The 10,309-nt window shown below is 36.3% G+C and overlaps 1 pseudogene; it reads right to left on the bottom strand.

The window, feature by feature from the left end:
• Positions 1-1,117: 1,117 nt before the first annotated feature.
• LOC110314478 lies at positions 1,118-2,572 on the bottom strand (annotated as a pseudogene).
• Positions 2,573-10,309: the final 7,737 nt, after the last annotated feature.

Here is a 10,309-nt window from a genome sequence, read left to right as displayed (position 1 = left end):
GGGGTATGGGAAACTTTCGGGATAGCATTTGAAATGTAAATAAAGAAAATAATAACAATAAAAAATATTAATATGAAAAAAAAAGTAATTCTCTCCTGACATCATTAATACAGGGATATGTGCAATCAAACTTCTCTCTGTCCATTCACACACTGTCATAAAACCAGATCTGAAATATATTGATAATAGTAGAAATAGGCATAATCATATTGTTTATTGCTGTCCTATAATAGCTATGTCAGTTGTCAGTACACTAGAAAGTAAAGTCTCCTGGGCATTTCTTCTGTTATTCTGAAAATACCATAACACCTCTTTGGCATCATGAGTATACACTAATAATATTTGCCAAGTCCAGTATCCTTTAAGTCTATACAAAAAGGGATGCCTGAGGAGGATCCAATGGTATCTGATACTTCCTAGTTTTGGATTATGAGACGTAGTGTTCTGACAGGCAACAATTATTCAGTACCTATAAAATCCCATGCCTTGATCAAGACAGTAGTGAAGCAGCACAAAGCATGGTTTTGTCATCACTTGTTTAATGCACTTGCTCTACTATGATGAGTGACTAACTCCTCAGAAACAAAAGCACTGAATAAATCTAAGTGATTATTTTTTCTTCTTATGGTTGGTGTTGGAAAACTCTTTGGCTGTACTCATAGCATGGATCATTAATTCTTTGTTGTTTAGGTCTCTGAATTTATAAATTTATATTAATTTATAATTAATTTATGATGGCAGAGTCACCTTAGCTAAAGAATTCTTTCAGGGAAATGTTTTTTTGCTTTGAAAGAACAGTAGTCCATGAAAATCAGAAAAAAAATATAGATGTCACTATTCTGCTTGGCATGTGGAAAAAAACAATGCCATTTTCAGCAACATGTAATTCTTTGTATGTGACATTTCAGGTGTAATTGACTGGAGTGCTCAACAGGATGCTTGGAGGATAAAGAATGTAATGTGATGGGCTACAAAAAGCAGGTGCAGCAGCTATCAGGCTTACTGTGGAACACGTGGTCAGAATTAAGAAAAGACCATGAGTTAAACTTGTTTGAAGGAAATAGATGCAAGTTGAAGGAATGGAACAAAAATGGAAAGAAGGGAGAATCTCAAATATTTACTGTGATCCAGTGGGAAGTTTAATGGTTTCAGAGTTAACAACAGTAGCAAGTAGGTCTGTTGAGGGCCTAGGGACAAGCTGGAATGAAATTTGCAATCCTGTCATGGAGACTGGACAAATAGATGTATTATCTTCTACACTTGTGACTCCAAAGGGGACTAGCTGAGCACTGATATCAGGATTGCTGTCTGATATTTCAGATCCAGTTGTATTTTCCCAAAATCTGAGGCTGGCATTCTGGCTTTCATATTCTTGTTGAAGATATCTTAATAGAACTGGGAATGCAAAATCTTTGTGATTTTTAATTTGCCTTTTGATGATCCACCATTTACTTCGCAGCCATTGTGGTGAACGAACACTTTCCCATCCTTTAGCTATTTCATCCCAGCGAATTTCACTTTCATCAGATATATCAAGCTCTGCTAGCCTTTGGATGAGAGTGACTTCATCTTTCCTTGTCCACTCAATACCTCCAGTCTGTTTCCAGTTCAAGTAGTTGAGCCATTTAGCACGACACTGTTTTGCTGAGCGAGTACCCACTCGTTGAGCCACTGTTGCCCAACACACACCCTGGGTAACTTTCTCATCCACTTCAGTGCATGTCAATTCATGAACCACATCTCCAAGAATCTGCTCTTCCTCTTCAGTCCATTTCCCTGTGTTGCAAGTATACTTTATCAGTCGACACCGGTCTCTGACTGAAGATGGACTTCTTCCCATGGCGGTTCCTATTGTTATCCAGTCATTGCCATGTTTCTGCCAGAGCTCCTTCAGCTTCTCTGTTTCTTCAGGGCTGTACTTGCCCACATGGTTTCTGTCATCATACATTCGGATCACTCTTCTATAAACTGAAAACAAAGGTCGATTCAGACCCAATGATATAGACCTGTAGAAATCTTTTCTTTCACCTTTTGACATCTTAAAAATGATTTCTGCAGGATTATCTACACCATGTTCCTTCATATACAGTTCAATGTTGTTCATCAAAATATTTACTTCTTCCTTGGTCCACATCCCCTGCTTCCATTTATGTCCTTGATTGGTTAGAGCATTCTTAACTTCTTTACTTGTGACCCATGCTTGGGTAACTATTGACTCTTCCTCTTTAGCCAATGAAAATACTTCATCTGGGGTTTCATCCTGTAAAATCTGTAATGGCATCGTAGTTCCTGCAATAAGCTCTTTATCTGTCATTTCTGTCATTGTGGTTGTGACCAAATCAAAGCTCTGCTGTATTTCCTGTAGTGGGAATGCACCAGCTGGCATGCAAGGAGCTGAATCAACCTCTGGAGGCAAACAAGGCCTCTTAAGCAGAGGTTCAGTAGGATTTTCCACTTCATCAGCCTCATTTTGAAGGCAAAGAATGAGGTTCCTGCTTGTGTCCTCAGTAAGTAAGACAGAGCTCACAACTTGAAGTGCTACTTCCTCAGAAATCTCTTCAAATGTACTCATCTTCAAATCTAGTCACAGGCTAGATCTGCTACAGTACTTCTCATAGAATCAAGTCTCTTTTCCTTAATCTGGGCAACTTCAAAATCGTGCTATCTGTAGCATTTTTCTGTTTGACACTGGTGAGCATTCATTGATCTAGAGCTGTGATGTGATGAGCTAGTAAATACTGCTGCCGTTATTGATGTTGACCTTATCTTTTCTAGTTCAAGTGATTCTGCAATAATTAAGCAAAAAAATTCCAGAGAACTGCTGATTTATCTCAATATGCCTTTCAGTGCTGAAAAATAAAAATGTTAATTATTCATTAATTGATTCTTAGAAAAATTTTCTATTTCCATTACCTTTCTTTTATTAAATATATACCAACACTGAAATGAACTTTAGCATCTCTGTCAACTGAATTTCAGAATATAGAAAAATTTACTTATTAAGAGGCTTTTTCAATTTACTTCCATATAAAAATGTAAAAATTTCACCAGTGACCATGCTGGATGTATCTGATATTTATTTACTATGACAAATATTTCTTCATAATAAAAGGTCAGCAGCTTTCATACTGAGTCTTAGATATTATTAGCATTATCATGTTGTTAATAAACTCTTATATGAGTATGTGTGTATAAATGTCTTTTCTAAAAATAGTAACCTAAATTATCATTCAATTTCTTGTTTTCTCTGATCATCAGTTTACATGTGTTCAAAACTAATGTGGATGAGTGGAATATTTTATCTTGTGTTATCAGTATTCACATATGAACATTTTAAACTATTACGTGGTGTTATTTTCATTTCTTTTCTGTTATGTAGGAAGATGAGATTTTTATGCCATTTTGTATATGTTCCATCTGTATCTTCAGCCTTCCTAATGTATTTGATATATTATTTATTTGTCCACTAACATTTTATAAAGGATTTTTATATTTGCATTTTAAGTTTTTACTTACCATTTGAGTGAAAGAAATCTGCAATATTTCCATAGTACGTTTATCAATGTGAGAATTTGTGTTACATATTTATGTGAATTATTGCCCCAATATTATAAGATCTGTAGCACAAATAAATTATGGACATTTCAACTTGATACTGAAACCCATTCAAATTCAGTATATTCTCACAGTGGAAATGTTAGACCATTATAACATATAAAGGATACAGTCTACTCAAAGAATAGATGAAAATTTAATTGTAGTATATAATACAAAACCTCAATATATTTATGTACAAAATAAATATCCATATTAATTTCACTTACTTTGTGAAAATAGTAAGATCATCAGAGTGAAAATAATAATATTAGACTAATTATTAATTTTGCATGTTACAGTATAGTGCCATAAGGGATTATTATATTAATGTCTTGAGAGGATTGGTTACACAATCCTCAGAGTATGGCAGTTTATAGATGAAGCTGAAACATGTTGAGAGTGAAGATCGAGATAGGTTACCTCCTCTGGGTAATCTGAAAAACATGCCTGAGATGACTGCTATTTTTAAATGGAATGATTCCTAGGAAACTTATAATTCCAAAATTATCTGACCTAACCTTGAAAAAAGAATTAACCAAGACAAACATTTCTTTGAAAAACTAGAATTAGCTTAGTTTGAGATGATACATATACAGTTGCTAGATATAAATTTAAATATAATATCAAATACTATAATAATTACAAAGTTGTTATGAGATTAAATATATTTATTGTAAATATGGTATCATAGTTACTAAGATGATATGAGATTAAATACATGTATAAAAAGTTATAGGATGAAAAATATAAGTAATAAAATGATTACACTGCATGGGAGAAACTATGAATGTTGTAATATTACAAGAATTATTCATAAATGAAACAAATCTAGCACTAAATGTGTAATGAAGTAACTTGATCAAATCTATCAGAGTATTGAAAAGGATAGACACTAGTATATTGTGAAATAATTTTTGATTTGACATTTTAAAATTTAATTTTTGTCTTACTGTTGTTGTTTATTTGTTTTTTTGGGGGGGGGTAGTTTTGTTTTGAGAAAGGGTTTCTTTGTATAGCCCTGGCTGTCCTGGAACTCACTCTGTAGACCAGGCTGGCCTGAAACTCAGAAATCCACCTTCCTCTGCCTTGCAATTGCTGGGATTAAAGGCATGTGCCACCACTGCCCTGCTTTAATTTTTATTGTCAGCTTGAGAAAAATCAAGAGTCTCCTGGGAAGAGGGTGTCTAAATTCAGTGATTTCTCAGATCAGAGTCTCCCATTGCCACATCTTTGAGAAATTATCTTGACTGATGACTGACAGGGGAGGACACAGCTCACTGTGGGCAGTGTCATCCCTATCTATGTGGTCCTGGGCTATAAAAAAGCAAACAAAACAAAACAAAATAAAACAAAACAAAAGAACAAACAAACAAAAAAAACTATAGCTTTTATAGGACTATCATTAAACCCATACCAGTAAATCCACTCAACCATGAGACTTGCTAGAAGATGGTTTTTCTGGCCCATCCTATTGTGGTTCTTACTATACTCCTCGGGTTGAAACACTAACACATGGTGCTAACTCCATACACCCCTCAATTAGTCTCATATCCTAAGCCTCACTTCAGGTTATGTACCCCAGTTTATTCCATCAACCCCATCCATCCCCAGAGAACAATCATAAATCCATCCTTATTCAGAAAACACAAATCTTCCACCCATTGCAAGTACATCTATCTAGAAAACTACACTCATCCCTGATTCACACACATGATCCTTTATTTTTTATTAGGTATTTTCTTTATTGCATTTCAAGTGTTATCCACTTTCCTGGTTTTTCTTAGGCATAGATAATATTCTTACCACCTACAACACCCATCTAAAATATGTGAAGATGGTCCCTCTCTAGGGGGGGGTCACTAAACCCATACCAGTAAATCCACTCAATCATGAAACTTGCCAGAAGACCATTTTACCTGGCTCATCCTATTGTGGTTCTTACTATACTCCTCTGGTCAAAACCCTAACACAAGATGCTAAGTCCATGCACTCCTCTAATAAGTTTCATATTTATATTAGAAAGATGAGTATTCTTACACTAATTTAACTCACACTCAATGCACACACTGGATCCTACCTCTAGGCTGACCCTAAACTACCTTTTCCAGCTCTACCCAACTCTGAAATTAGAGCATTTTTTTCTTATCCAGAAAGGGTACCACATTCACACTAGCAAGTCCATGCATTCTCATGATTGGCCTGAAGACCATGTACTGGTCTTCTGAGCAACACTACCTGGACTTCTTATATAGGTAGATCCCAAACTCATCATTGACAATACCAACAGTACCCATTCCCATAGGAATATTCCTAAGTACCCATCTCCACCCTTATGGACATTGACTAAGAATCCTATAACACTACAGGAAGACTTTTCCTGAGATTTGAAACCTCACTTAGCATGAAGTGATGCATTACTACTTCTGAAACACCATTTGAACATCAACATAGCTTATCAATCATCTTACTAGTTGGAGTAACAGGACATAAACCTTAAAATGCCTATTCAAAAAGATAAGATTTCCATACCAAGATATATCACTAGTGACTTAACTCCAGATGCCGATATTTCACTGTAAATACACAATCTCAAATAACCAAAACACTAAATATATACCAAAAATTAATCTTCTTCTAGTAATAGCCCTGAGAAAACTGATCTAGATGACTTATAAGTCAATGATTTCAAAATAATAATAATAAATATTAACAAAGGAGTAAGCAGGACATGAACAAATACCATAATAATGACAGAGAATCCAGTTGAATGAAATAATGTAGATAATTTAACATACTAAAACATAATTTAGGAAAGAGATAAAATATCTGTAAAAAGCAAGAACTGAATAAGACTTGGAAAACAAGAAAAAAATTAACAATTTAAATTATTCAAAGGAAAGCCTCATCTATTATATTTCACCAAAAGGAGTCGAGAATATCAGGACTAGAACACAAGGAAAGGGGATTGAATCAAAGAATAACAATTAAAGTAATAGACAAAATCTCCTAGAGGATCTCTGAGAAACTATAAAAATACCAAATGTACAAATAATAGGTTTCGATTGAGAAGGGATCCAGGTCAAAAACATGGAATATATTTTCAACAAAATCATAGATGAAAATGTCCCCACTGTAAGGAACAAAATATCAAATAATACCCAAGAGTTATGCAGAACACAAAATAGTCAAAATCAAAAAAGAAACTCTCCATATTGTATAATATTCAAAACACTAAGTGTATGAAACAAAAGAAATAATAATGAAAGTAGCAAAGGAAATGATTGAGTCATGAAAGGAGGCCTATCATAATAATAGCAGATTTTACAATGGACAATATGAAAAAAACAGAAGGGATTGGATTATGATTCTACATGTTTTGAAAACACAGAGATGCCACTAGGCCAGACTATTATATCAGTGAAACAGTTGTCATAACTGAAGGAGAATGGAAAACATTCTGTAGTGGTTTGAATATGCTTGGACCAGTGAATGACACTATTAATAGGGGTGGCCTTGTTGGAGTAAGTGTGTCACTTTGGGAGTAGGTTTTGAGACCATTCTCCCAGCTGCCTAGGAGCCAGTCTTTTCCCAAACCTCTAAAACTATAAGGTAGCTCAAATTAAATGTCCTTTATAAGAGTTTCGTTGTTTGTGGTGTCTCTTCATAGCAATGGGAACACTAACTAAAACAGAAGTTTGGTAACAGGGACTGTATTATTGCTGTGATGTACCTGACAAAGTATTTGTTTGAATGGATATGGATTTGGGGAATTTTGCTTTGGGAAGAAATGGAATGCTTTAAGTGGGGCTAAATAGAATATCCTAGCAGGAATATGAAAGACAGTGGTGCTTGAGGGTTTTCCAAGGAGAGAAATTTTAGCATGTTGCCTGGAGATTGCTCTTATGATGTTTTGGTGAAGAATATAGCTCCTTTTTTGGTATTTTCTGGGGAGTCTGCCTGAGGCTAAGGTGAAGAGATCCTGATTGGTTGTATTGAAGAAGGAGGTCATAAAAAATCCTAGCATAGATTTTACCCTGCGGCTTACACTTATGAAGAGCATTTTCATTAGGCATAACACACTGAAAGGAAAAACACAAAATAAATCATTCAAGCCATAAAGGGGTACCAGGAAGTAAAATGGAGCTGAATCATATGTTCAAGGAGATAAACAGATTAAGGGAGTGTGACCTTGGGGCAAGATCAAACCCAGTGAAGATTGTGATTTATATGTTTGCAGTTGAATAAGGGGACTCACAGCATGTTATTCATATTATCTGGTATTATTTTCTTTTTTCCTTTTTTAAACTATTTGTTTTAAATATTTATTTATTATTATATGGAAGTACACTGGAGCTGTCTTCATACATACCAGAACAGGGCATCAGATCTCATTAGGGATTGTTGTGAGGCACCATGTGGTTAGAGGGTTTTGAAGTCGGGGCCTTCAGAAGAGCAGTTAGTGCTCTTAACCACAGAAACATATCTCCAGCCCCCTAGTTATAATTTCTGTTTTGACTTAATCTGATATAAACAACAAACCAGAAAATGGAGGACATACACCTAAGATCCTGGAATATACAGGCTTTTGATCCATATCATGAGGTATAGAGTCCTCAAAGAGCTTAGGCCCATGCAAGATGGTACACAACTTTAATCTCAGGAGACAGAGGCAAAGAGATCTCTGAGTAATGAATGAGTTCCAGGTAAAGAAAATTTTAGGTCCAGACAGAGTAGTCCATACTTTTAATCTTAGAACTCTGGAGGCAGAGGCATGTAGATCTATAAGTTAAAGTTCAGTCTTCAGAGCAAGTTCTAAGACAACCAGGCTAAGGGAGTTAATGAAATCATTGAAAATAGAAAGCTAGTGAAGATCAGGGTGTGGTGGCACACCCCTTTAGTCCCAGCACTTGGAAGGCAGAGGCAGGAGAATTTCTGAGTTCGAAGCCAGCCTGGTCTACAGAGTGAGTTCGACAGGGAAACCCTGTCTCGAAAAACCAAAGGAAAAAAAAATGCTAGTGAAGATTCAATGAAAAAAGATCCCATGTTCCAGTGTCCCGGGCACAGCAAGCAGCAGAACTCTGCAGCTTCAACAATGTGGCTCTGGCTTTAGAGTCAAGAATAGAAGGGATTACTGGGACAATTGATGCTGGATAGCTGGAGCTAAGAAATTAGCAGTGGTTAAGAAGAGACTAACATCAATGACATGAAATCCTTTGGGACATATTTTCTGAGAGCACAAAGAAGCTGTGTTCTAGAGAGAGGAATGTTGTACAGCATGCTGATGCTGGACTTGTTAATGTGTAAGAATCATGAAGGTGGTACTGGGTTTGAAGGCATAAAGGGGTCATGGAGAGCAGCTTAGACTTGTCCTTATGTGAGGCCAGAGGAGGACACTGGTGAAAGTAGAGCCTTAATTTCAGTTGTTGGCCCCAGACTGAACTAGTCATGAAAGAATTTGAAGGTTGGAACCCTGTAGGGAGTATATGAGAAGCTGTTGGTGAAGTGTTGTTGCAGCAGAAGCCCCCAGCATATGGGAGATACCAGTACCATGGTATAACCATGAAGAACAGCAGCAACAGTGTAGTGTAGTTCACTGGAGCCTAGAGTGCTACAGATGACAGATATGGGGAGGTGACCCAAGGCCTTTGGAGAAATCCAGAAGATAAAACGTTGATCCCAGACATAGGAAAAAGAAGGTAAAAAGTTGAAGTTGCTTCATAGATCCCAAGATGTTAGAGATGCCAGGGCTAGGAGATACCTGCTGAAGAAAGGTACGAAGTGGGCATGGGACCAGCCCAAAAGAAATAAGTTTGTTGCAGTTAACAGTGATGAAAGGAGTTGGAGATGTGAAGAGCACTTTGACATCAGATATGAAGATACAGTTTGGAATTTGCTGAGATTTTTGTTTGTCTTATTTTGATCCAGTATTTTCTCACAATGACGTTTTGTAATGGTTATGTATAGCCTATAATGTTGGAGGTATGTGATCTGTTTTTTGATGTGCTTTTATAGGCTATTAGAGTTAAATTAATGAATGAATTTTAGAAGAGACTTTAGACTTTTCACATTGTTGAGACTGTTATAGACTGTGGGGACTTTTGCAGTTGGACTAAATTTATTTTGAAATATGCTATGGCTAGGATTATTTGTATGAACATGCCTATGTGGGGGGAAGGAACTAGAATGTGGTAGTTTAAATATGTTTGGCCCGGGGAGTGACACTGTTAGGAGGGATGGCCTTGGAAAAAATGCGGTCTTGTTGGAGGAAGTGTGTAACATTGGAGATAGACTTTTAAACCCTTCTCCGACTTGCCCAGAAGCAAGTGTTCTCTTGTTTGCCTTCAGAACCACATGTAGAACTCTCAGTTACTGCAGAGTCATGCCTGCCTGGACATGGCCATGCTTTCTAGCCATGATGGTAATGGACTGATTCCCCTAAACCTGTATGCCAGCTCAAATTACATGTTGCCCTTTATAAGCGTTTCCTTTGTCATGGTGTATCTTCACAGCAATGGAAACCCTAACTGGGACATCTAGACCTTAAAAACATATTTTAAAAATGTATAATGACTGAGATAACCCTACATAAGATATCAGAAGGAATGCTTTGGCCTGAAAATAAGATTAAATACTCCTAAGAAATTCCTATCCCCACTGGCAACAACAATCTTTCCACCCATTAATCCATAAAAGTTTCCAAGCTCCATCTACT

This window comes from Mus pahari, chromosome X, assembly GCF_900095145.1.
Source record: "Mus pahari chromosome X, PAHARI_EIJ_v1.1, whole genome shotgun sequence".
NCBI classification, from domain to species: Eukaryota; Metazoa; Chordata; class Mammalia; order Rodentia; family Muridae; genus Mus; species Mus pahari.
Note: the sequence above shows the minus strand (reverse complement) of the source record. Positions and strands in the feature narration are given on the sequence as shown.